Source organism: Bemisia tabaci, unplaced genomic scaffold (genome assembly GCF_918797505.1).
Source record: "Bemisia tabaci unplaced genomic scaffold, PGI_BMITA_v3".
Taxonomy (NCBI): domain Eukaryota; kingdom Metazoa; phylum Arthropoda; class Insecta; order Hemiptera; family Aleyrodidae; genus Bemisia; species Bemisia tabaci.
Window position 1 is genome coordinate 245,263 of NW_027311734.1, and position 26,092 is coordinate 271,354.

General features: G+C 41.8%; 1 long non-coding RNA gene across 2 annotated transcripts; it reads right to left on the reverse strand.

Moving 5' to 3' along the window:
* Nucleotides 1-598: 598 nt before the first annotated feature.
* Nucleotides 599-25,958, reverse strand: LOC140225742 (uncharacterized). 2 transcript variants are annotated; one of them, XR_011900723.1, is made up of 3 exons: nt 25,007-25,958; nt 19,158-19,388; nt 599-2,138 (listed from the first exon to the last, which is right to left on the reverse strand). It is a non-coding gene; the product is annotated as an uncharacterized lncRNA (long non-coding RNA). The 2 variants fall into 2 exon arrangements; XR_011900724.1 differs by having other exon boundaries at nt 599-2,150.
* Between the last annotated feature and the right edge of the window lie 134 nt (nt 25,959-26,092).

The following is a 26,092-nucleotide window of genomic DNA, read 5'->3' on the forward strand; positions in this document are numbered from 1 at the left end:
GAGCCCTCATCCGTTTATACTTGTAAATATGACATTTTTTGCGCTAAAAAGAGGCTTAGCGTCTCCTAAAGGAGACAAGACAAAGGAGGGGGATGGTTGCAGACATAAACTTCCGAGACACGAAGAGAGAATCCTCATTGAAAGAGTGTACTGAAAAAAAGAAGAAAAAATCACTGAGCGAAAGAGGAGTAGAGAGGTGGAGGAGGGAGGCGGAAGAATAAGAAGATGCACTACACACAAAGAGAGACAAGTCACTAAACTGATAAACATTATTCACCCCTCGCCCCGTCGCACAGTGGATCGAGTCAATGGGAGAGGTCGGACATTAATTTTTTTACTAAAACTGCAAATATCGATGTTTATCTCGTGAGATTTTAAAGTTCAAGGGGTGCTTTCTCAAGCAAATTTAACGTAAAAACCAACGGTACCGCTTTGAGGACCTCTACGTTTTGTAATTGTAGAGTTTTGAGCTTTTAAAGTTTCAAAATTTTGTCCGATTTCTCCCATCGAGTCTTACTATTGTGCGTAGGTTGTAAGTAGGCGGCGCTCGCTGGTGAAAAAACACCAATGACGCGGGGGCACGGGGATTTGGAGCAAATCTGCATATTTCTTCCCTCCTGGCGACCCGCAACCCCGCAACCCCGCTGCAGTGACGTTCGGGGAGCCCAAAGCCCTCCAACCCCCTCCCTCGAGCTCGCGAATTCGCTATCCGATAATCTCGGCTTCCAGCGCCCCTTTTTAAAACCAGATTTGAATACATTTTAAGCTCCCTACCAACGACTGGAGGGTAAGTTTTACGAGTAGGCCTTCTAATTAAATATGACAGGAACGCGACGCGAACGCATACGGCATTTGCTAGTGAAAGAATTTGTTCCAAGGGGGGTTGAGCCCTCCTAAAGGCCGAGTTAGACCTAAAGCCCGGTCTCGAAAGGCGCAATGCTTTTTTTATCCTCTTTTTTTCTTTGTTTCAGTCCGCAGAGAAGAAAAAAATTCGCTGAGTCTGTGCACGTCAAAGCCTCAAATTTTGCGCCGTTTATCCTGCAAGTGTTTCATGAATCTCCAACTTTGACAGACTCGAGGTTTTCACCAAGGAGAAGTGTCGTGTGAGAATTTAGATTTTGCCGCAATTTTCCGGAAAAATATTATCTTTGAGACAGGTCGTGAAAGTTTGTCCTTGAAAGTTCAAGTTACGCTAAATTTAACTGTGCATACAATTCTCTCAAAACTTTGAATAAAAAATGCAAAAATTTTCCGAGAATACTCTCAAATTTCTCAGAAAAGGTTTGGTAACGTATGACTGTTCGTGCGACGTTTTTTCGTGACAAAACAGTCTTGGCAGTCGAGAGGTATCGTGTATGAAGGAGTGTATTTTTTTCCTCCCATTTTTTCTTTTATTTGAAAACACGTAATAATAGATTGCATGAGAGCTAAGGTGCAAATAAACTTCAAACTCGGGTTTTGGTGCGAAAGAAATTGTCTCCAGTGTTCAATTTTATCACGAACTACACCCTCTGACAAATTTTACCCGAAATGACGAGAAGCAAATTTTGATTTTGGTTTTAAAAAATAAATATCACTCTACTCCTTCGTTTGAGGTACCTTTCAAATCAAACCTGTTATAACGAGTCTAGTTACCTCGTGATAAAGATAGGAAAATCGTGGACCTCATATCATATATAGCTGACATTTCCGCCTATTTTTTTGTTTCCGCAGAGTTGAAGTAAGCTGTCGAAAACGACGCAAAACACGCACCAAGATTATTTTTCATTTTCCCCGGTCAGTTCAAATTTTGCATCGAAACACTTTTTTGCTTTATTATTGTTGTTAGAGAAATTTGAGAAGTATCGAAGCCTTGGCAACGATGTATCGTGTTGTCTATGTCAAATGAATAAAAAATCTGTCATCAAATTTTTGTATTTTCATGAATAAATACACCACTTAAAAAAAAAGAAGCAGAAACACACAGATCCTCTCCACTGCATCCGAGCAATGTCAAAAGCTTGTACTTCATGCTTTTAAAAGCTTTCGGGGACTCAGCATTTTCCGATCGGTGACACCGCTCAACTTACTTCTTTGTTGACTGTTGAGTTGTGCGTTGAGTTGCTCCCAATCAGTAAGCTCGCCAAACAACGGTGGACCTGCCGGACAAACTGCTCAACATGTTAAATCTAACATAAATATTGTATGTGTATGTAATGCAGGTAATATAATTTTAAAATAAAAAATAGACACTGCAATCCAAGTTAGTATACACCATTGAGCTAGCAACAGTTGGATATGCCAGGATTTAGTTGTAGAGGGTAAGGAAAACTGCTTATTTCCCTCTCTCATGAACGCAATTGAATCAGTGAGAACAAAAACACACCAACTCGAAAAAATGAAAATAATCAAGATACATACAAAACAGCACAGTAGGTGAAGAAATCAGTCTAAGAAAAAGATGTGTGGTGCCTTAAGGCAAGCACTTAAGGTCACTTTAAATGTCCAAGTTGGAACAGATGCGGTAATTACAATGCCCTTTATAAAAATTGACTGTCTTTAATGAAAAAAGAACATTTTCGAGTTACCGAGTTGGTGTGTTTTCGTTCTCGCTGATTCAATTATCTCTGAGGACGCTGTCAGAGCAGTAGCGGCCTTATGACCCCTCTTACAGTGATGACCAATCACGGACAACACATATGACCTCCGGCAGCCAATGAGCATTCGCTGTTCTCAATGGCTATACCGCGGCAATCGAAATCCTCGCTTGCTTATTGGCCATTCCTTAATATTAAATTGCTAACGGAAACTCAGCGTAACTACCGCTTCACCCGCAAAGTTTAGTGTATATTGTAAAATCGGATTTGAGGCTGTTGATGCTCCTGGCCCTGTCGCGACCAATAAAACGAAACAGTAGTGAATTTCTTTACAAGTGCGTGATATCTGTGATTGTGTTGAGGCGTTGTTGGCGAAGCCGCTGTGCGGTGTAAACACACGGTGGGTGCCTTCGCATTCATAGTAAAGTAATCCAGGCACAGGGTGACTCAAAAATAACGTGGCTCGCACCTCGTTGTTTCCTGGACAAAAGATCGAGCGTAAATTTCGACGTTGCAAAATTTTCACCCGCAAATAGCACTCGGGAAACTAATGAAAGTCTCAAACTGAAAATTTCACCCATATTTCTTCTCATCACGTGTGCATAGTTCAGCGAACGTTTGAAAAATTACAGTGTCATATTTTTGTAAAAAAAAAAAAAAAAAAAAAAAAAAAAAAAAAAAAAGAAGACCTAAAAAAGGGAATCGCATGAGTTACTAAAGGAAAGGAACTGAGTTACATTCTTTCGCCTGAGGAATGACGATCTGTTGTAACTTGAGAGAACTTTACTCTTCAAGATACACCACTAAATACTGTAAAGTACTATGGTAAATACAATGATTTTGCAAAATGGAGCTATAACCGCATTGCAAGGTTACTAAGAATGATCAACCTCTGTTTTCTTCTCATTATTTTTCTCACAGTATATGTGACAGAAAGTAGACCAAAATATGAGCGTTTTAAATATTGCAATATAATTTAGCCACATTTTTTTTTCCTGATATACATTTAAAAACTATCAATATTTTCAGGTTTTCTCGCAGAATAGAGGCCTTTCAAATATACTAGCTTCTCTTCTCAATATCAAATCCACTTATCCATAATGAAACCAAAAAAATGCATACTTCATTTGCACTGCTGCAGAATTTTTGCTCTCATGGCATTTCATTGAAGTATTTATACACGGAGAAAAAAAACTCGTGCGTGGGACCCGAAGTTTAGGTCATATGGATCTCTGAAGTTTTCAGATTGAGCATCTGAACACTTTAGGTCTAGCTGCCGAAGTTCGGATCACACATCTGAAACTTCAGCTCTTGCATCTGAAGTACTTCGGTTCTCACGTCCGAAGTACTTCGGTTCTCACATCCGAAGTACTTCGGTTCTCACATCTGAAGTACTTCAGATGTGAAAACTGAAGTTTCAGATGTATGATCCGAACTTCGGTAGCTAGACCTAAAGTGTTCAGATGCTCAATCTGAAAACTTCAGAGATCCATATGACCTGAACTTCGGGTCCCACGCACGAGTTTTTTTTCTCCGTGTAGTGTACGAGACAGTGCCGGATTAAGGGGGTGGCCACATGGGCCGCGGCCCATGGCGGCAAATCTAAGGGGCGGCAAAAATTGCAACTTTTTTAGGTGTAGGTATAAAAAAAATCGGATTTAGAAAAAAAAGATTATAAACGAGAAAAGGCGACGAACTCTCTCATTTACTGAGAGTATAGTAATTTCTGATTTTGTCGTCTCTTAGTGATACAAGAGACAGTACCTTCAACTAGTCGAGTTAAGAGAGAAACCTAACACGCAATTCGGTCTGGAACGGCGCGACTCAGAGAGAAATGATAACGAGGACTTGAGATGAAAAGGAGAAGCCCTCGGCGCGGCGATCGGCATATAACACATATTAGCGCCTACAAGACTGCACGAATGCTTCTCGCATTGCATCAAACACAGTGCGGTCATTGCGGTCAGCGAGAAACGGATAGCGCCTACAAGAATGCATGAACACTTCACGCATTGCGCCAAACACAGTGCGGTCAGCGTGAAACGCATTGCGCCTACAAGACTGCGTGAATACTTCACGCATTGCGTCCAACACGTTGCGGTCTGCACGGCGCGGTGGCGGAAGTTAAAATCATTGAACCACATTTATGTTTGTTCTTTCATAATTTTTTCGTTCATTTCTCATGAATGGAAGGCCTTGTCCACACAGAGATTGGTTTACGAAACTTAACTTTCGCGCAAAGTTCCATGAACTTTTGCTAGTAGTGTTGACAGGGCTTTCCCAAACAATGAGTTCAACACGAGTAAGTGCGTCTTATGCACCTCTCCCCCGCTGGCACGTTCACTTGATGGTTTTTATCGAGTTTCAAAACGAATGCGGAGGGGGCGGCAAAATACAGGCGGCCCATGGGCGGCAAGTAGGTGAATCCGACCCTGATTCGAGAAGTAAAATTGTTATGTTTTCTTGTATAAAATATAAAGTCAACAACTTTAGGGACCGAGGTCGGCGTTCTAGTCCCAAAATTGATGTCTACTGAAACGTAACAGAAACTGCACGCACAGTATGGCATATGAATATCATATATGTATATTATCTTATAGTAAGAAATGGTGTTAAATATTTTCATTGGACTCTAACAGTTGTGCTTTGCGGCTTGTGGAACACACTATAAATTTGACGTGGAGGCTCACACAGATGAGGTGCACGAATAGACAAGCTCTATTCGGAATTATTCCTCGTAAAATTGCTCCAGAGCATGGCACAGCTTCACATCTACGGCGTTCAATGTTGCCAGTTTTAAAGCAGAAAGATTATATTCCGTTTTTCTTCTTTTTTTGTTTGGACCGCGTTTAACAGAAAGGAACCAAGCCACGCCAGCTATTGCCAAATTTAAGTGGGCAATTTAATTTTTTACGAGTGAGCGTTTGTGTGGATTCCTTTGAAAATTTAAAGGAATTTGCTTCGTACTGCGGAGAAAATCCACTGAAATTTGCACGAAAATCCGCAAAACCGTTTTAATGTAAAACATTAAATTGCCCAATTAAATTTGGCAATAGCTGATGTGGCTTGGTTCCTTTCTTTTTAACGCGGTCCATTTTTGATAGTTAAAAACTGCAAGGAGAGGAAAAAATAGTTTGTGATCACTAGATTTCATTGCATACATGGTTTTGGTTAGTAATGAGTGGCTGATGTCTGGTCATGGCTCCTATTGACGTAAAGTTAAACTACCACGAATATGGCACTAGGAACTACTAGACATAGACGGGTCCAGACACTTCAAACGGGAGGGTGGAGGGTGGGGCTGTCCCGGTGGAATCCCCAGAAATTTTCAAAATTTTAAATTTTCATGCAGTTTGAGTCAATTTCATCGTGAATAATTATTACCACATGTAAGCGTCCTTCCTTCTTCATTCCTCCATTTCTTCCTTCTTTCTCTCTTCCCTTTTTCTTCCTCCTTTTTTCAAGACTAGTGGGGGGGGGGGGTAAGGAGCGTACGCTCCTTTAGAATTTCTGAAAATTAGGATTTTCAGGATTTGCCGTAAAGGCACAGCAGGCAGTCCAGTACTCCAGAAATTACTTATCCAACAATCCTTTATTTGTGTGATTTCTGGAGTTTGTTGACCTCCTCAACCTAATGTTTGCAAACTTCACCCAAGTTCGATTTTTACGGGGTGCCATAACAGTATCTATTGTGAAACACTATTTTCAGTTGAATGGCAATCATCTGTTGGAACCCTCCTGTCGGCCGTGAATCTGACGTCACTCATCTGACGTCAGAGAGGAAGCCCTGAAATTTGACGTCGGACTCGGCATCGGTGTTGATGTGGAAGACGTAAATTTGTCGGGAATCGTAGTGACGAGTGGAGCTGTGGCTGAGGAGAAGTGAGAAGCAGTGGACTGAAGAAGACCTCCCCGTGGCGGGTGCTGAACGTGGACTTGGAGGAGCGGCCAGGGTTTTATTGGAGCCCGGCTCCGTGTAATTAAGTTGTAAAAGCTCCGGAGGAGACAGTAGCCAGCACCGGGAACCCGGCTTATTGCCGCTAATCCGGACGCCAACTACGTTGCCACGGCCACGGGTCACCCATGCAAAAGCCGAGAATAATTATTATTCACCGTCGACATTTCTAGTAATAATGTTAGTAACGTAGTAACGTAGTAACGTAGAGTCGCGCCCCTGATGATGATCCAACGGGTCGAAACACGCGTCGGATTGTTATGAATTTTCTCTGACTAGTGAGTTTTTAAATTTGATTTTAACGTGGAAACATAGTAACGTTGTAACGTTGGAACGTGTGGTAACGTAGTAGCGTAGTAACGTAGTAACGTAGTAACGTGGTAACGTGGTAACGTAGTAACGTGGTAACGTGGTAACGTAGTAACGTGGTAACGTGGTAAGTGGTCGTAGTAACGTGGTAACGTAGTGACGTGGTAATGTAGTGGCGTGGTAACGTAGTAACATGGTAACGAGGTTAAATAAACTTGAGTATGCGTACATTTAAAAACACAACTTTAAAAAAATTCTTGAAATGTATGTTTTATGAACTTTTATTTGGGTACTTATGAATAAAAATTTGTGAGAGGTAGCAGTCTAATTAAAAGTAATGCTAAAACACTTAAAATATTCCCCGGTTCGTTTTTGACGTTTAAAATATTTGAAGACAATTTTGATAATTTTTTTTTTAAAATGCTGTTACGTAAATTTTACGTAAAAAATAACCAAGGAGGGTATCCTCCCATGCAGCAGAGATTTAAAAATAGAAATTTGATTGTGATTAGTGGCAATTAAGTAGCTATGACAACTTCAAAAATTGGGTGATGAAATTAGTCAAAAATATAGTTGTCAAACACAGCGATCTCATAGTGAAAAATTGCAATTAAATAGCTATTTTGTATTCAAAAATCGAACATGACTACTTAAAGCGAGTTTGTATTTCTTATATAGATTAAAAATGTCATTATAAAGTTTCATAACAATAATAAATTGACCTGATATGACTTATTTGTCACTATCAATCTTGAACTTCTGCTACATGGGGACTGGGAGCGATTGAATTTTTGCCATCTCAATGATGGTCAAATAAGTTCTGCGGAAAATTTTCTCCTTACAGTGAATCGACTGTTGGTGCACGCTGAACATCATAAATTATACACTCAAAAACTCTTTTTGACAGCAAACGGTCATGTCGAATTCAAGCTTTGATAAGTATTTTAAAAGCTTCTGCCCTTGATATGGGTAACGGGGAAATCATACAAACGGCTGAAAACGCTTGATCAAAGAGTGATTCTTTGACGAGACGAGACGTCTTAACCATTTATCGACGAATTGAAGAAGGAGTGTTCTTTCTATGTAAAATGTGATAGATGACTTTTCTGCAAAGTTCGGGCTTTGAGGGAACAAGACAACTACCTAAAATGGGCGCTACTCGAGCGCCCTTTCAAAGTCTCAGGAATCCTTGGGCAGTGGTAAGAGACTTTAAATCAAATTGTTTAAAATCGAGTTTTTATCTTTTTGTGCAGCGGAGGTTGAATGATTGATTCGAAAAAGACTCCATTTTGATCAAATTATGATGTTTTTAAAATTATCATGAAGAGTAACCAGATTAATTTTGAAGTCTCATCCGTCTCATTGATTCTTCAGAATTTCTTTTTTAGGTTCCTACACGAGAGGGTCATAAATGAAGAGTGAAAAGAGGAAGAGAAAATAAGAATGTAAAAGGAGAAAAAAATAATGAAAAGAAAAAAAAGATAATTAGAATAAAGAAATGAGGAAATCCTACGATAAAAGCTTTGGCTCTCTCAAACATATTTGAAGCAATATTCAAGGTTTATTTTTGCGACTTGCATCATACAGCATGGTTTGAAATGCACGCAACGCCTTCTTTACACTCTCAATTTAATCGGAAATTTTTTCCACGGGAGAAGCTGCCAGAATTCGTATAAATCTGGCACCGACTCGAGGACGGAAACTTCGTAACTTTTTTAAGTTGGTAGCATGATTGTGGTTATTCACTCATCCAGATACTCCACCTGCCCGCGGCTTGAAATCTGTTAATTCGGGGAACAAAAACCAAATCCGAGATGGAGATAAGCAAGAGCACCCGCAAGCACGCTGCTCACTAAGACTTCCTCTTCTCCCCCTCCCCACCCGCTGTTACACTACCCCCAATTCCGCAACCCCCCATCTTTCCTTCTTCCTTGTCCCGAAGCTCTTCCTGGCGCCCCCGCTTCAGAACGCTTCCACCCGGGAGCCGGTCGACATGAAACCTAACTCTGCCCTAATTTGCAATCATTAAAACGAGGGAGCTTGTTTCGCGGCCGCTGGGGGGTCGCGACCCCCCCCCCCCTTCCGCAGGGTACCTGGGATCCACGGATCGAAGGTAAGTGAATTGTGAGTTGACGGCTACACTGTGCTGTAAGAAATATCGGAGTGAAACCCGAGGTGCATTTTACTTCGAATTCATATTACGCGGGTTTTGCTGAAACACTGTTGAACATTTAACAGTTCACAGTCCTGCAACATGTTTGTATCGACATTTCAACGGCTTTTTCAAAATTATTTCCCAACCTCGCCCAAAGAATTTTCATGCACGTGCTGATGCTCCGTGAAAAAGACTCGTCACTTTTTTCTGGATTTTCCATACTTTCTTCAATAGAATAATCCACATATTGCACAAAAGCAAACGAACTTTCATCACTTGCGCTGTTGGAATGAACGTAGCGTTATACCATCGGGAGCTTAGAATTGAAAAATGGAGTCGGAAGGTGGTGCGGTTTTCTTGGAATTGAATCTGTTCTCGGAAAATAGAATTTAAAGTCATAATAGGGTTAATGATGGAGTGCAACAACGTGGCATATAATGCGGAGACGAAAAAAACCCTCACAAACTGGAGAAGTAAATTGGAAAAATCCTCTAATTTTTTTATTATTTCTCAGTAAGTTGAAGGTTTTGAATCATCGCTGAGTTGTATTTAGCCCAATATTTACACAAGCTTTGAAAAATACTAATGTAAAAAAAGTGAATGTCAACATGTTTTGAACAGTATCAATCACCCCAATTATCATAATTACCTATTCTTACACAGCTCATAGACTTCCGGTGGTGACACTACAAATCAGTGTATCTTCGTTGGCAACGTTACAGATGAACATATTTCCACAATTTATTTCATTGTAAGGATCCTTTATATTCGTTACACCATCTAAAATCATGTGCGAGTTTTCTTCGCCCTCTCAAAAATATACCTCAGAAAGTCTCTGATATTTCTGGCAAGTTTTTCTTATCAAACGAAAAAAAAAAGCAGAGTTTTTGAGACAACGCAATCGTGATACGTCTTTTGGTCCTCTCACCTTCATGAGCTAGGGCCGCTTCATCAGCCTCATTATGTTAGTTTAGAATCAGCCGCACAGCCATTTCTTTATAATTTATATTTCCTATGAAACACCTGCTAGTGGCTATTGAAAACAGCTCAGGAGAAATTTTCAAAGATGCGTTTTTGGAAAGTTTGGGCGAAAAATCCGATCTTACGTTTCCGATTATTCACTACTCCTAGTATCCTAAAAAATAAGTCACCAGAAGCAGGGTTCATTTTTTTGCCAATTAAGAGCGTAACGCCTCCTTTCATAATTTTCATGATCTGAACATTACAGGTAAAAATTAAAAAGAGATTTTCATTGAACTACGATTTTTTAACTATACAAACTTCATACCGTCATTACCTCCGGTTTGGTTTAAAATTCCACTGCCAACTTGTTGCTTATTTTTAGACCTTTAATCTGTGCGAAATTAAGATTTCTTTGGGAGAAGGGACAGAACTCTAGAGAGCACTTCACCAAAGGAAGTCTAAGGCCTCCCCTAGCATTACAAAGGGGGGTTTCAAAGACTTTTACAGCTACAAAGGAGGTCGGGTCGCCAAGCGAACCACCTTAGAAAATTTTGAAAATTGAGTCGTTTTAGAAGCAATTTTGAGCTGTTCTTGCCAAAAAATTGATTCTAGTACACGTTCATAGATAAAAGCCAAATACATACATAAAGCCGCTTTGATAGCACAACCTCGCGCTCCGCGACGCGCAATCGCCATTGCCCCCTATCCTCCCAGAGATCATAAGGCAATGGACCATTAGACAAGGTACAAATTTCAGCATTCTGATACATGTTTCTTAACCAAAATTTCACGTAGAACACGATGCGGACAACGAAAATTACCGAAATGAACTCCTTACGAAGAGATTTAATGATTCTTTATGCGTAAATTCAAACCACCCGCTCATGAAAACTCAATGCTCTACGTGATTCACATCGGGCGCTAAACGTTTATCATGACAGTATCTGCGATTTAAAAATCTGGCAACCTCAATTTTGACGCTTTGGCTCAGCTGTAGCAAATTGCTTATAGTTTGAACAACATATGGTGGGAAATGAACATTGCTCGATTGAGAAGCTTGCTGAAACCGTTGTAGTGCGCGATTTGACTCTCGTAGAGCTTTGAGTTTTTTGTGAGCGGGCAGTTCAAATTCCTCGTAACAAATGTGAAATAAAAACGTTGATATCTTCGTTAGGAGTTAGTTTCAGTAATATTCGTTGCGCTAATCGTGTTCTACGTGAAATTCTGACTAAGAAACATGTATCAGATTGCTTAAATTCGTACCTTGTCTAGTGGTCCATTGGCACCTTCTGATCTCCTCCTCCACCCCATGTCGCCAACCTTTCACAGGACGTCCACGCCGTCGCCTTCCGGAAGGAACCCAATCGAAGACCTGCTTGGGCAACCGATCGTCTGCCATCCTTCACACATGTCCATACCAGACCAACTGTTTGGACCTGATATCGTGCACGATGTCCCTCTCCAAAGCCAAATTAAAAGCCAAATTCCTCTAATTTTTTGGGGAGGCCAAGTAGATTTCGGGGGGGGGGGAGAGAGGAAGGCCCTCCCTCCCTAGTTTAATTCATGACTTTCAACCCTCTCATTAAAAATCAAACAAATTAGAAGCTACACAGCCATGAACAACGTCAACAATGTCAGCGAGGACCAGAGAAATCTGTAAACATAAAAAAACACGGTTGGCGAGAGGATAATCAGGGGTTGACGAGGGGGTCTCTCGACGGCGAAAGAAAGCAGGGGATCCGTCGGGTGAATTTATTCAGAAAATAAGAATTAGGTGCGCGGGAGGGAGGAGCGGGGAGCGGAGGGGGGGTGAGCTTAATATGATCAAGTATTCGCATATTAATTACAGGATACGCGCGGGGTGAGCGGGCTTCCGTCGCGGGGGAGGGCCAGGACCAAAAACAAGGGAGGGGGTGGGCTAAGGTGTTATTAAATTATAGCCGAGACCGCGCCAAGCGGCAACTAATGCACGCCGGCTCGAGCGCGCCAAACTGGAAGGAAGGAACCGGGGTTCCCGACTCCAGCGTTGCCTCCTTCCGCGTGACGTCACGGAAACGTCATATCCAGGGCTAAAGGACAATACCACCTAACTGACAATTTTGGCGGAAAAGAGTAATCGACTTCGCCGCATTTTACACTGAAGAAAGATTATCGGCGTTTTTACCAAGGTCCTTTGGTACCTTTACCATCTCACTTTTTTTTACCAATTATTGGTAATTTCACCGAGACAGACTGGTAAGCTTACCTAAAAACCGGTACTTTTACTGGTTTTTTTTTCAGGTAAGAATACCACTTTTATCGGTAATCAATTCCCGGTAACTTTGCCATTTTATCTCGGTAATTCTACCACAGTCGATAAAAAATATTGGCGTTTTTACCAAGGGCCAGTAAAATTACCGAGAAAGTTCAATAATTTTACAGAGATTTCTCGGTAAAATTACAATTCCATAAATGGTAAGAAAAAACTGGGATCAAATAGAACCCTGCATTCTTGGTAATTTTACCCTTTTCTTAGTAAATACACCGATATTTTTTTTTTCAGTGTACGGTATAAAATGTGCGCAAGCTGATGATTTTAGTTTTTTCCAATTCTATGGGGGAGTGCTGTAATGACGCTATAGTGTATGAAAAAATTGGAAATCTAAAATTCCAATAATTGCGAAGGTTTCTCTTCGTTCTGCAAAATCGTCAGTTTGCAGGTAGACGGTATTGTTCCTTAGGCATAGATATGTATAACATCATATTTTTAAAAATATTTAAATTTGATTTTTGGGAAATAAAACACGGGAGAAGAAGAGGAGTATCACAATTTTAAAATATCAAAATATTGATCTTTTTTTTTTAAATCACGATAATTCTACTTAACATCATCATGAACCATACTGCTTTTCAGTGATGTTATTTTTCAGGCACGATTTGAATATGCTACGGCACACTACGAGGAAATGTAGCTGAGCCCTATTACGAATGAGTATTCGTGTATGATCCAAGGTTTATTTCGAAATTGGCTGGGCTTCCTCGTCCACTGGGCGACGAATAACATAATGATAAATTAAAATAAAATTCCCTACAATAAATCTTTGCGAAGTGGGCGTAAACTGCTCCGTGGAATACAAATACTAATCGTCCAGCTCCGACCCCAAGTGTAGATGTAGAAAAGAGGGCTTCGCTGGCGAGACATCAATGACAACCCTTGGATGCAACTATTCGTGTTCAAGGGCTGTCCGTGTTGCAGCACGAAAAATTGCAAGCGCTCCTTGGCTTTCTCAATTACAACGCCTGGATACAACTAATCGTGCTCAAAGGATGTCCGTGTTGCATATACAAATAATTGCAGGCGCTCCGCGGCTGTCTTAATGTCAACATCTAGATGCAACTATTCGTGATCGATGGATGCCCGTGTTGCACTTGCATTAAATGAAGGCGCACTGCGATCCACGACGTGCAATGCGTTGTTGTGAGCTTTTACAGTTTTTTGGCGAGTGCGGACCTGCAAAAAATCTCATAGGAGACGCGACAGTACAGACTTGGAGAGAGGACCTTGAGGTGTCTAAACATGACGAGAATATGAGAGGATAGAGTCATTTTTCTGCATCTGAAATTTTTAAGTCAGATTTCGAACTGCAATGGGGCGAACGCATTCCTTCCTTGCGATGTTTCAGAATTGAGCTCAATTTCACTATCCCTAAGAAAGTATCGGCAGATGCATGGGATTCAGGGAATTTTCTTACTAAAAAAAAAAAAAAAGAACTGCGGAGGGTCACATTTGAAAATACAAATATTGCATTGCTGTAAAATAACAAAGAAATGTATTCAGCAGAAGATTTTCCAAAATAATTTGACTGCTTCCGAGAGAGTAAACATCGCACTGATATTTTTTTGTCTTTAGTCCTTAAGGGGTCGTCCCTGAATCACGTAACGCACTAGTGGGAGGGAGGTCGAGGAAAGCGTTACACCATTTTGTTTTTACGTGTCAAAGGATAGGGACCTACGTTACAAAAGCGTTGCATAGGGGGAGGGGGGGGGGGTCAAAAATGCCGAAAAAAATTGTTACGTAATTTAAGGATGGCCCTTTAGGCCCATATATGCCCATTGGGTCGTTAACGACCCATCGCAGTTTTTAACTTTGAGTGTTAGTGTCAATTAGGAAATTTTATGTGTTCAACACAGGAAAATCCATGTCCGGGATATAGGCAAGCCTACCTTATTTTTGTTCTGCCTCAACACGTGTTTACCCTGTCTACATAATGTGAAAAACAATAAGTAAATAAAAAATCAATTTAAAAAAAATAGTTTTGGGCATATATGGGTTTAGGCCATATGCACATTTTGCATAAAGGCACAATGTAACTTATTGTTAGAGAAAATGGGGATAAGTCTGACAACGGCGGCAACGCGGAAGAAGAGGCGTCGCGAGGTGGGGGCGCGGGTTTTCGGGGTGGGGGCGGGCGGGGGGTGCTTTTAACGTTGATTATATAGCGGGGCTCCTCTGTCATCGCGGGCTAAAAGCTTTCCGTCGGGCGAATCAATCACTCGTCTGCGCCTCTCCAGTCCCACTCTCGGAGTCGCGGCCCAACTTCCGAGCTTCCAACATCTAACCTCAATCGCTCCCCGCCCCTCTCTCTCCCCCTCCTCCCCCTCCCCGATATTGACCGAGGTCTATCGACATCAATCGAAGCACGGATCCCATTGTGGTTGAACTATAGCGATATTTCAAGGTCGGAGGATGAAGTGTGGACAGGTGGACACCACGGTCGCAGACCCAGATAAACTTGAGAACTTGGACTTTCGAAACTTTCGATATACTTCAGTTAGGCGGACCGTGGTATGAGGGTTAGTCGGAGGTAAACGGAAATTTTTTGGTGCATTTTAGATCTAACGTTCCCTGAGAGGTTACGTGAACCGATTTTTCACGAGAGGGCTCAAGTGTCAAAATCTCATGAGCTTTGAAAGCGGTTAGCCAAAAATCACGAGGTTTCGGTGCTTGGATCCTTTTGTAAAAAAACCGGTTTGTTTATCTCTCAGGGGTAAATTGTCATTTGCCTTGACGCAATATCTTTTCAAATATGTATATTAGGAATTTGCTGCGTTCTGCATATTTTCTACCAGGGCCGGATTAGCACTCAGGGACTCGGACCGCTGGTCATAAGGAGCCCGATGACTCCCAAAATTCCAGGCCGAGGACCTCTCCTAATCTGTCTTTTAGACTCCAAGGCTCTTGAGGATCGGAATTTTCAAAAAAAAAATCGCCACGAAGCCGGGGGCTCGGGGTGCTACAACACCCTGGCACTTCGTGTAATCCGGTCTTGTTTTCTACCAAGAGCGCTTTATTAGTACAACAATGAATAAATGGAGAGGAGAAGATGAAAAAGAAGAGGGTGCAAAAATTGCGCCGAAATCAGTGTCTCCTCTCCATTGACTATACTGTCATGCTAAGGAAAAACAACGTATGAACATTCAAGAGTTGCCAATTCTCCCCGGATATAACATATATCTTTGAGGTATGTTTTGCATATTATTCCTCGAAATTTTCGGGTAGTGTACAATAAATGGATTACATTTTGCAATAAGGAACCACTATTTCTGGCCAATTTAGAAACGACATATATGCCATTGGTTTTCCATATGCAGATAAGTGCTTTAATGGGAGAGCCAAAGATAGTGGTTCCTTTTTGCAAAATGTAATCCAAATTGTGTGCAAAATTGTCTAAAAAAATTGAAGAGGAATATCCAACAGTTTCTTTGAGAATTCGTATTCTATCGGAGGAAATTTGGCAACGCCTGATGGCTCATACGGCGTTTATCCTTAGCACGGCAGCATAGTAAGCCACCGAGACCAGGACGATGGGGGAAGCCGGAATTGGCCTCCGGGTTGACGCGCATCGAGTTATCGAGTCAGACGTAGGTAATGAAAATCGAGTTAAAGGAAAACTAAGCAACTCCGAGGGAGCCCTGATTCAATTTCGTCAGCCGCTGCGGTCTCTTTTCCCATGCAGTGAGCTTTTGACCGCAGCCTCCACCAACCACCCATTCCTCCTCCTTTTTCACTTCTTTCCGCTCCCCGCTCTTGACTTTTCTCCGTCCAAGTTCACCTGCTCAAGTTCTCCCAACTCGAGCTCACCGATCGAGAGGTAAAAGCTTAAGAGCTTTCACTGGTGAGGGAAGTATCCCCAAGTTTTCAACTCGTACTAGGTCAGTGCGTTTTGATTAGCTTCTAGCAGACAGCTCTGAGGTCTCAGTTTGGTCCCGACTTCGAACGTGTTGGTTTCAAAAATTACTTAAACCTCGCTCTTGTGACCTCTGCTGTGGCTCCAAATTAGTCTTTCTCGAGAAAGATTCAATTCTAAAGCTCGCTTTGAGGAACATTTTGATCATTAGAACAATAAAACTCGACTCGCAGTTTCCTTGAAAGGTTAATATTCTGTAGGGCAGCTGCATATTTCGAATGAGAGCGTAGTGCAACAGCTCATATTATGTCCGTACTTTTTTTCGCAGGGTAGAAAATGGTCAAAAAGTTTTCAACCTATGAAATTATGATTTTAGCTTTTATTTGTGGCGTGGAAAGGACTATAGCCGAGAGACTACACGGGGACTTTAGCGCCTACAAGACTCCATGAATACCTCACGCATTGCGTCAAACGTAGTGCGGTCAGCAGCGATCGGCGCGTGAAACGCATAGCGCCTACAAGACTGTAGAGATACTTCACGCATTGAGCCAAACACCGTGCGGTTAGCGCGGCGGGGGAAATCAAAAATATTAAACCACATTCATGTTTATTCTTTCATAATTTTTTCATTCTTTTCTTGTAAATGAAAGGCCTCGTCCACACAGAGGTAGGTTTACGGGACTTAATCTTCGCGCAAAGTTCCGTGAACTTTTGCTAGTGTTGACAGGGCTTCTACCAAAAATGTGCCCAATGCCAGTAAACGCTTCTTATGCACCCCTCCTCCTCCGGCACGTTCACTTGATGGTTTGTATCGGTGTTTCAAAACGAATGAGAAGGGGCGGCAAAATAAAGGAGGCCCATGAGCGGCAAGTAGGTAAATCCGGCCCTGGCTACCAAACTGATACCAAGTTAGCACCAACTTAATACGTTGCTACCATATTGGCGTCAAGATAGTGCCCTCCTCCATTCACCAACGACCAACATGATCGTTTTCAGCAAGGATCTGCTGGTGCAAAGTCTTAATTAACCGATATATATAAAAAAAGTGAGAAGCAAGACTACTAGTATCTATGCTGTTAGCACAGGGCTAATATCCCCGCGAAATTGAGTGGATACCGGCGGATAGGATTTCGCGGAGAGCGGCGCGGAAAAGCGAGAAGGCCGGCGGCGGGAACGGGAGTGCGAAAGACGAAAGAGTTGCCGACGGAATAAAAGCACATCGTTATAAATGAAACCGGGAGCGAGGAGATCAAAACCCGATTCGCTGGCCGCCGGGGGGCCTCGGCGGCGATGGAGCGCGGATTTGATAGCCGGGGGCCCGCGGGCACCGCGAAGATCGGGCCATCAATTAAGCGACTAAAAAAAGCGGCGAAGCGCCCCGGAGGCAGCGGGAAAAACCGCCAATGAAAATACGGAGCAAGTGTAATCCTCGGCGCAGCCCCGCGGAGCCGCGGGGGTGTGGCGTTGCGCCCGGATCGATATCCATTAGCGGCGCCCCTCCTTCGCTCGCGCCCCACCCCGGCCCGGGACTCGGGGGAAAGTGGAAAAAAACTATTTTCTCTTAGCGGTCCATTACACTCCCATCTTTACGGCTCGACGCGGCTTTCCGTGGGATACACTCGAAATTGATGACATACTAAACCAGAATCGGAAATCCGCCCGCTGTTTCCGGCCGCTGCGGGAAAAAATACGCTCCCGAACGCCCGGGAATGTCCCGATTCGAATATTGTCGTCCGACTCCAGCGACATGCCGCGCCCCCCGAACGGACTTTCTTTTCTCTTCGTTTCTCTGATTTTTCGCATGGTCAAGGATAATTCGGGCCGAGCACTGGAAAAAAAACACATTGAATCTAGAGTCCAGACTCTTAAAAACATCGACAAGAAAAAGTATTCTTGATTCAATCAGAATCTAGCTTAAATCAAGAACCAAGCCTCTTTATTTTAAGCGGATTTCGTTTTGATTCAAGCAAAAATCCGATTGAATCAAGAGTATTTTTTCTTGTCAATGTTTTCAAGAGTTTGGACTCTAGATCCAAAGTGTTTTTTTTTCCAGTGCTTTGCCCGAATCATCCTTGACCATGGGAAAAGTCAGGGAAGCGAAGAGAAAGAAAGTCCTGCGGGGGGCTTTCCATGGGATACACTCGAAATTGATGACATACTAAACCAGAATCGGAAATCCGCCCGCTGTTTCCGGCCGCTGCGGGAAAAAATACGCTCCCGAACGCCCCGGGAAAGTCCCGATTCCAATATTGTCGTCCGACTCTAGCGATATGCCGCGCCCCCCCCCCCCCCCCCCAAAAGGACTTTCTTTTCTCTTCGCTTCCCTGACTTTTCGCGTGGTCAAGGATGATTTGGGCCAAGTTTAACAGAGAACAATCAAGTCACATTTTTTTCAAAAAAATGAATTAGGAAATGCTGTGATTCCAGGAGTTTTTAAATTTTCTCCTGTCAAAAATTCAAAGTCCAGATATGATATTTTAAGCGTGAGAATAGTCGTCAAATTTCATATCTCCAAACACGCCGCGCCCTCAAACGGACTTTCTTTTCTCTCCACTTCCCTGGCTTTTCGTATGGTCAAGGATGATTTGGGCCAGATTTAACAGAGACCACCAAGTCGCACTTTTGTTTTTTTTTTTTTTTTTTAAAAAAAAAGAGTCGTGATTTCAAGAGTTTTTAAATTTTCTCCTGTCAAAAATTCGAAATCAGATGAAATATTTTGAGCGTGAAAATAGTCGTTAAATTCTATCCATAAATGAGAGTCTTATGGAGGTGAAAAACTTTAAACCTACTTTTTTCCGTCCAAACTTAATGTGACATGGTGAGTTTCTGTAACACTCGATCCATTTCACAATCGCAAAAATAGCAGTGCCGCCAGTTTAGGATCGACAGTGTTTTCGAGAGTATAAACAACTGAAAAATAATAAAATACGTTTGTTGTGAACAACAGGTGCTAATGTGTGGCCTTTTCATTGGTAATGTTGCACAAAAATTATAACAAGGGCATAATATTTGAAATCCACTCCTTAACTCACATTTGCGTTGTCCACATCACATTCCCAGAAATATTTGGTGATTGTACTACTGTGTGTGCGATACAGGGTCAATGCAGGAACTTTCAAAGCTAGTGTTAAGTACTATCATTTTCTTGCCATTGATCCATTGCTTGAACACATTTCGGCGTACCTTGCAGCAAACATTTGTGTCCGCAGGCTTATTTCTCAGTCGTCAAAAATCAGGTTTTCCAGCTCGATAATGGTGAAAACCTAGGTTACAAAACAATTTATTAATGTTTCAATTGAAAATATATTTTAAACCTATCACGAATAATTGCTCTGAAAGAAAGAGCCATGCACAAAAAGGGCCAAAAACGGCCCATTTTTGGGCCCTCGAAATTGGGGTCGGAGTGAGGTTTTTTTTCATCCTTAGGATGACCCTTTACACATACTAAAATTTCAGATTGAGTATACGCACCGTTTCCGAGTTTTGGGGGGGGCAAAGTCCCCGATTTTCACCCATTTTTGCAGGTGTTTTAATGTCGAACTCCGGCTGTTACGAGGTACCAGATCTAGATATTGAAGCGCGGTTTGCGGTGATTTGTTAAGCTATTCTTGTAGTATTTTTCCACATCTTTCACAAAGCCCCAAATGGTTTTTCGGGGGGGGGGGGGGGACTTCATTCATACTATCACGACGTTAGCGCATTTTACTGACTTTACTTTGATCTCTTCTCTCCACGCCGCGGTCATGATGGTATTTTCTGTTGGGGATTTTTCTTCTTCTTTACATTTTCCCAATTTTAATGTCCCCCCCCCGTTTCCCCTTTTTACCCCCTCCTCCGCAATCCAAACACTTCATCTCAAGTGCTTCTTCCTGTAAGTCAGATATGACGGGGTCAGATGTGGGGGGATTATTTTTCTTTCTTTACGATTGATAAACTTTGACCCAACTTACTTCTCCCTTACAGGGATAAGGGCCCCCCTTACCCCTGTATTATCCCCCCCCTGGCCCGCTCCACTTTACTTGAAGTATTTTGCTCCCTCCGCAGCAGAAATGACGATGTTTCTGGCAAATAATTTTTTACTTATGTTTAGGTACTGAAATACTTCTACTGAGGCTCACACACCATTCATTTGCGATCGGTATTATGAATGCTGTAAATAAATCTAATCTATTTACTATTAATTTTTCATCTACCTAAAAAATTTTTGGTGAGGCGTCAATTGCTGTTGAAAAAGTAAGTTTTAGTGCTTACAAATTGGAAGAAAGCGGAAGAGAATGTACCTAGGACAGAATAAATCAAACATAGAAGTGGAAACAGAAACTTGAAAAATATGAATAAGAAAAAATAATTCACAGAAAGCATCGTCATATCTGCCTTACAGGAAGAAGCACTTGAGATGAAGTGTTTGGATTGCGGGGAGGGGGGTAAAAAGGGGAAACGGGGGGGGGGGGGACATTAAAATTGGGAAAATGTAAAGAAGAAGAAAAATCCCCAACAGAAAATACCATCATGACCGCGGCGTGGAGAGAAGAGATCAAAGTAAAGTCAGTAAAATGCGCTAACGGTCGTGATAGTATGAATGAAGTCCCCCCCCCCCCTCCCCGAAAAACCATTTGGGGCTTTGTGAAAGATGTGGAAAAATACTACAAGAATGGCTTAACAAATCACCGCAAACCGCGCTTCAATATCTAGATCTGGTACCTCGTAACAGCCGGAGTTCGACATTAAAACACCTGCAAAAATGGGTGAAAATCGGGGACTTTGCCCCCCCCATAACTCGGAAACGGTGCGTATACTCAATCTGAAATTTTAGTATGTGTAAAGGGTCACCCTAAGGATGAAAAAAAACCTCACTCCGACCCCAATTTCGAGGGCCCAAAAATGGGCCACTTTGTGCATGGCTCTTTAAAGTTTTAATATACCCTGATGCTCGTAGCTCATGCCTTAAATTAAAACTCAATTTTATACTTCTCGGGCACAAAAGTAAACTAAACCACTCGCGGTTATTCTCACGGTTACACCTGCTGGAAAACAATTTCCACCGAGAACTTAAGTACCATTTTTTTACCTGAATTGCGGGTAGGGGGCGTCTTGGGTTGGCGCGTCCACTGGAGGTCCGTGATTCGAATAAATTCCGAGCGGCAAACAAGTCTAATCTAAACACTGTGTTGATTCATCCCCATACATTTTTCGAGGCTTCAGCATCGCGGCTGCCGGGATAAAAAGACACGCCGCCATGTGCAATCGCTGAAGGTAATTAATTAAGACAAATGCACCGTCATTAGACTGGATATGTTCGTCCGCTCCTCTGAATACAAGGACGAGAGGAGAAAATTGCAGACCACCGCCTCGCCGCACGGTGGATCGAGTCGATTAGAGATGTCGGACATGACATTTTTTACTAAAACTGTAAATTTTTATGTTTATTTTGGGAAATTTTAAATTTCAAAGGGAGCCTCTGGAAAAAATGTCACAAGGAAACCAATGGAACCACTTTTAGAAACTCAAAGTTTTGTATAAACGTAGTTATAAGCGTTTAAAGTTTCCAAAGTTTGTCCGACCACTCCTGTTGACTCGAATCATTGTGCGCTGTAGCCCCATTCTCAATTCCGGATATGCCGTCTGAAGAATTGCCGACTTTTTAATGAACAGAAACGCAAGTAGATCTGCAAATGGTTAATAAATCTATCGCAGGCTGGTGGTCAAATCAGGCATTTCGTCAAGTGCTTAGGTAGATATTCAATTACTCTAGCTCAGATTTAAATTCTGGAATTTCCCTGATTTTGGACGAGAAAATGTTCCATAAAATGTCGTTTCTCAGACAAAGGCCACGTCCGAAAATTTCCACTCGCTTACTGTTTTTTTACATGAGGGGGAAAAATCGTCGGGTGTCTCTGACTGAAAACGTCATTTAATTTATTTTTGTTTACCTGCAAAAATCATTGAAATTTCAGATTGAAACTACACGGTCATCATCCTGTATGGCATTTGATTGTTAGAGTCAATTTTGTAACCTTAGAATGTGGGATTAAGTTCCTTCGCTCAGGAAACGACAGTATGTGATAAAGCCAGGCAGAGCGTGCTTTGAGGTATATAAGTACTCCATAGCTTGGAAGAAAACAAAGTGTATCAATTGGCGTTAGACGAACATTCTATAAATTGAACCTATGTTAGCAATTTAAAGTTTGAGGATGAAAATGGAGGATTTGAGAATGACGCTGTTAACGTTTTAAGGGTGGCGCATGAGAAACGGCTGCATTAATCGCTATCACAATCAGGACTCTAAAATGGGAGGAAACAAAGAAAACGAGGGAAAAATTGATGAGTAACGAGGAATATCGAGTCAGTAAAAAAGTGGTATCATCGTGAAAGCACTCAAAAAATACACATCAAAAATAGCTTTTTAACGGACGGGAGGAGGTGACTTTAACGCTATGTCAGTTCGCCTTCAACTTAAAGTGTAGGCAACACGAGCTTCAACGTGGTCAAAGTGGTATTCACATAAGTGCCACGCTTATTCAGAACAGAAAAAGTTTCCTTTTACCAAATGTGGAGAGGTGATTCAAACGCCGTGTCAGATCGCCTTCAATTTTTAGTATCGGCAACACGAGCTCCCACGTGGTCGAATAGTTGTATCGCCACGGAAGGTGGGTTGTATGCTTACGTTTATATGACCTCCATAAATTCGCAAGGCTGTAAAGTGTAATTCAAATACATATTATTGTAAAAATGAATATTTGAAGCAATGAAATAAGAATTATGTAAGGGAAGAATAATTGAAAAAAATGTGAAATAATAGAAACTCATGGCGCAAAAGGCCACACGGGAGAGCTTGTTTTTCCTGCACCGAAATCGAATCTTTGAATACCGGTTTGAATTTAATTTGGTAGCATTGCCAATTTATGGAGGCCATACAAACGTAAGGTTTTTTCGAAGGAGAAGGGGGTATTGTGACCCTGGTGAAAATTGGCAGTAGAATCTGTGGTCCAAAATACCATAGACCTACAGCCGGCTGAAAGATTTCCAATAGCTTCTATAGCCGGCTACACAATTTCTTATAGCTTTTTATAGCCGATGGCGACTAAGCAACAGCGAGGCGATAAAGTGTATGCTAAACGTTACTAATTACGGATGCTAGGACTTCGTGAGTTTCTGGACTACTGCTCTCTTCTTGGGCCGTAGTATCTCGATTTATTTTCCGAGGAAAGCTCCGTACTTTTGACGAATGCCTGCCATTCTTAATATATTAGAGCGCCTTCAGTTTCGCGTGATACTGTGCAACACCTCTGGTGTGAAATAGTTGCTTCAAGCGCCGTGGCACGTTGCGGCGCGGCAGGCGGGCAGCCAGCTCGAAACGCGCATTGGCGCCTACAAACCTAACAGGGATACTTCACGCGTTGCGCAATGCGTGAAGTATCCCTGTTAGGTTTGTAGGTTTGTAGGCCAGTGCGTCGCCGCTCCGCTTTGCGTTTAATATTTAGTCTGGCGGAGCCAGCGTTATTCAACTCATGATTTTGAAATGTTTGCACATCCTGTATGGATTATTCTCATTTTAATTGATGAAAACAAATATGTATTAAAGGAAAATATAATTTGTGTTTTGTAAATATTAAGGTGGTTCCGTATCAAACTTAATGGTTTCCAAAGCACACGAATTTCTACACAATTTCTTTTACCCTTTTATAATCGATGGCGAAAAAGCTACATGCCAGGCGAGAAAGTGTAAAGCCCGTCGATAGGAACTTTAGCCCGTCTGCATAATTTTTTATCGCTTCGTATAGCCCGGCCGTATGATTTCCTCCGCATTCTACAGCCAGCTATGTGATTTTCTGTAGCCTTCTTTAGCCAGCTATAAGAATTCCTATTGTGTTTTGAAACGCAGCTCTTATCCCCAATTTTTACCAGGGGACAAAGGTTACATAATTATTTTGGGGATTTCTCCAGCAGCTTTACAATTGCATTACAAGGGGAGAGAGGGTGCCAAAAAATCAGAGAAATCACGTTACGTAGTTTATAGCATACGTTTCAATTGATGCTAATTGGAACTGCATGTAGGTAAATTTTCGTGAGTGGATTTGGTCGATTTTTTCGACCAGATCGGCAGGATTGCATACCAAAGGAGAAAAACACTCTGATGCTGTCAAGAACTAAACTCAGCTGCTTGATGAATTTTGGCCAACGTTTGCATCCATCCACTTTTCATGTGGGAATTTTGGATGTGGTATGTCGTTGCTGCTGGCATGAAAACCAAATCGACGGTGAAACTACCAAACCACGTATCTCTGTTTGCGACGTCGCAGACTTCCTGTCATACTTTATTTTTTAAATAAAAAACTTCTTAACATCCAGTCTTGAAAATTTCTGTGATTTTTCCTCTTTGTGCGGAGAAAATTCCGTGAAAATTTCAAGGAATGATATTGATTTGGTCTACGTCAAAAAAAATAAAATGTGAGCGTAGATTTTTAAACACCGCAAACGAGATACGTGGTTTGGTAGTTTCACCGTCGAAATGTCGTAAGCGCACCATCACACAGTGGATCGAGTCAATTAGAAAGGTCGGACATGAAATTTTTTACTAAAATTGCGAATTTTGATGTTTATTCCGTCACATTTTAAACTGTAAGGGGTGCTTCTAGAAGCAAATTTTACGAGAAAACCAATGAAGCCACTTACAGAACCTCACAGTTTTGTACAAACGGAGTTATAAGCGTTTAAAGTTTCCAAATTGTGTCCGTCCTCTCCTATTGACTCGATCCACTGTGCGTCGCCCGGAGGGAATTTCGCTCTGTTGTAACGGAGGTTGGCAGTATGTTGAAAACTCCGACCAAATCCACTCGCGAAAATTTGCCTCATGAAGCGAATTTTATTCAAAGTTCCAAACCTCTTTGGGAAGTTCTCTCCCGGTTGGTCTCACCAATCACCAACACTAAAGGAAACCGTCGTTACCAGATTTGACCAATCAGATCCGTTGGTTTTCGATAGGTCAAACCTTTTTTATAGTACCACCTCGCGAAGTGGCACTAAAATCACGCACTAACGTTGCAATTCGTTAATCACCGAATCGGACGTTCCGAACTCCAATAGCAGCTCGGAGGTTCGGGCACAGAAGTAGTGGGCACCGAACCTCTAAATAGAATTCGCTTATGCCTGTTTGAAATTCCTACATAATTTGAAAAAACACCAATTAAAAACTGTTAGTTATGAATTCTACGTCTGCTGACACCCGTACCAGGATATTAGTGACCTACGCTACTATGCTAAAGAAGAGCACCGTATGAGATTTAGGATGTCACTAATACTTACACACAACATCCCAAGATGAAAATGAAATGTCTAGAGAACTCGTGAATATTTTTTCCAATATTTCAGAGAATTTTACACGTTGGGGGGACAGAGAATTGTATACGTTAGGGGGGAAAGAGAAGGGAAGGGGGGCTGTAGGATCGGAGTGCAGAGCGTTAATTCCAAACAGGAAAAGCGCAACTGATAACATCAAGGTCATAGGGCAAACTATTGCGCAAAAAATGTAATTGAATTATAGATGAAACAAAAATTGATCCGTGCGTATGTGTAGGTACCCTACCGCATGTCATGCTTTGTACGTCACCGAACCAGTGCGTTGTGAAACCCTGCTGAGAAAAAATGAAGCTTAGAGATTTCATTGTCCTTTTTTGCATGTTCTGAAAGGAGGAGAGGAAGTAAGTAACAAAAAACATACTCATGCATGTTTTCGGAAATTCATGTGATGTCATGGAAGAAACCCTATCGAACATGTGAACATGAATTTCACAATTGATTTTCAATAGGCTTCTACAGCCAGTCGACGATTTTAGTGCAGTTGAATTAATAAAAAAAAAAAAAAAAAAAAGAAAGAACATGTAGAAAAATCCCCACCTCTCCGCCAACGACACTTACTTGGGGAAATTGAGTTGGAAAATTTTAATGGTATATTCCCGGAATTTTCAAT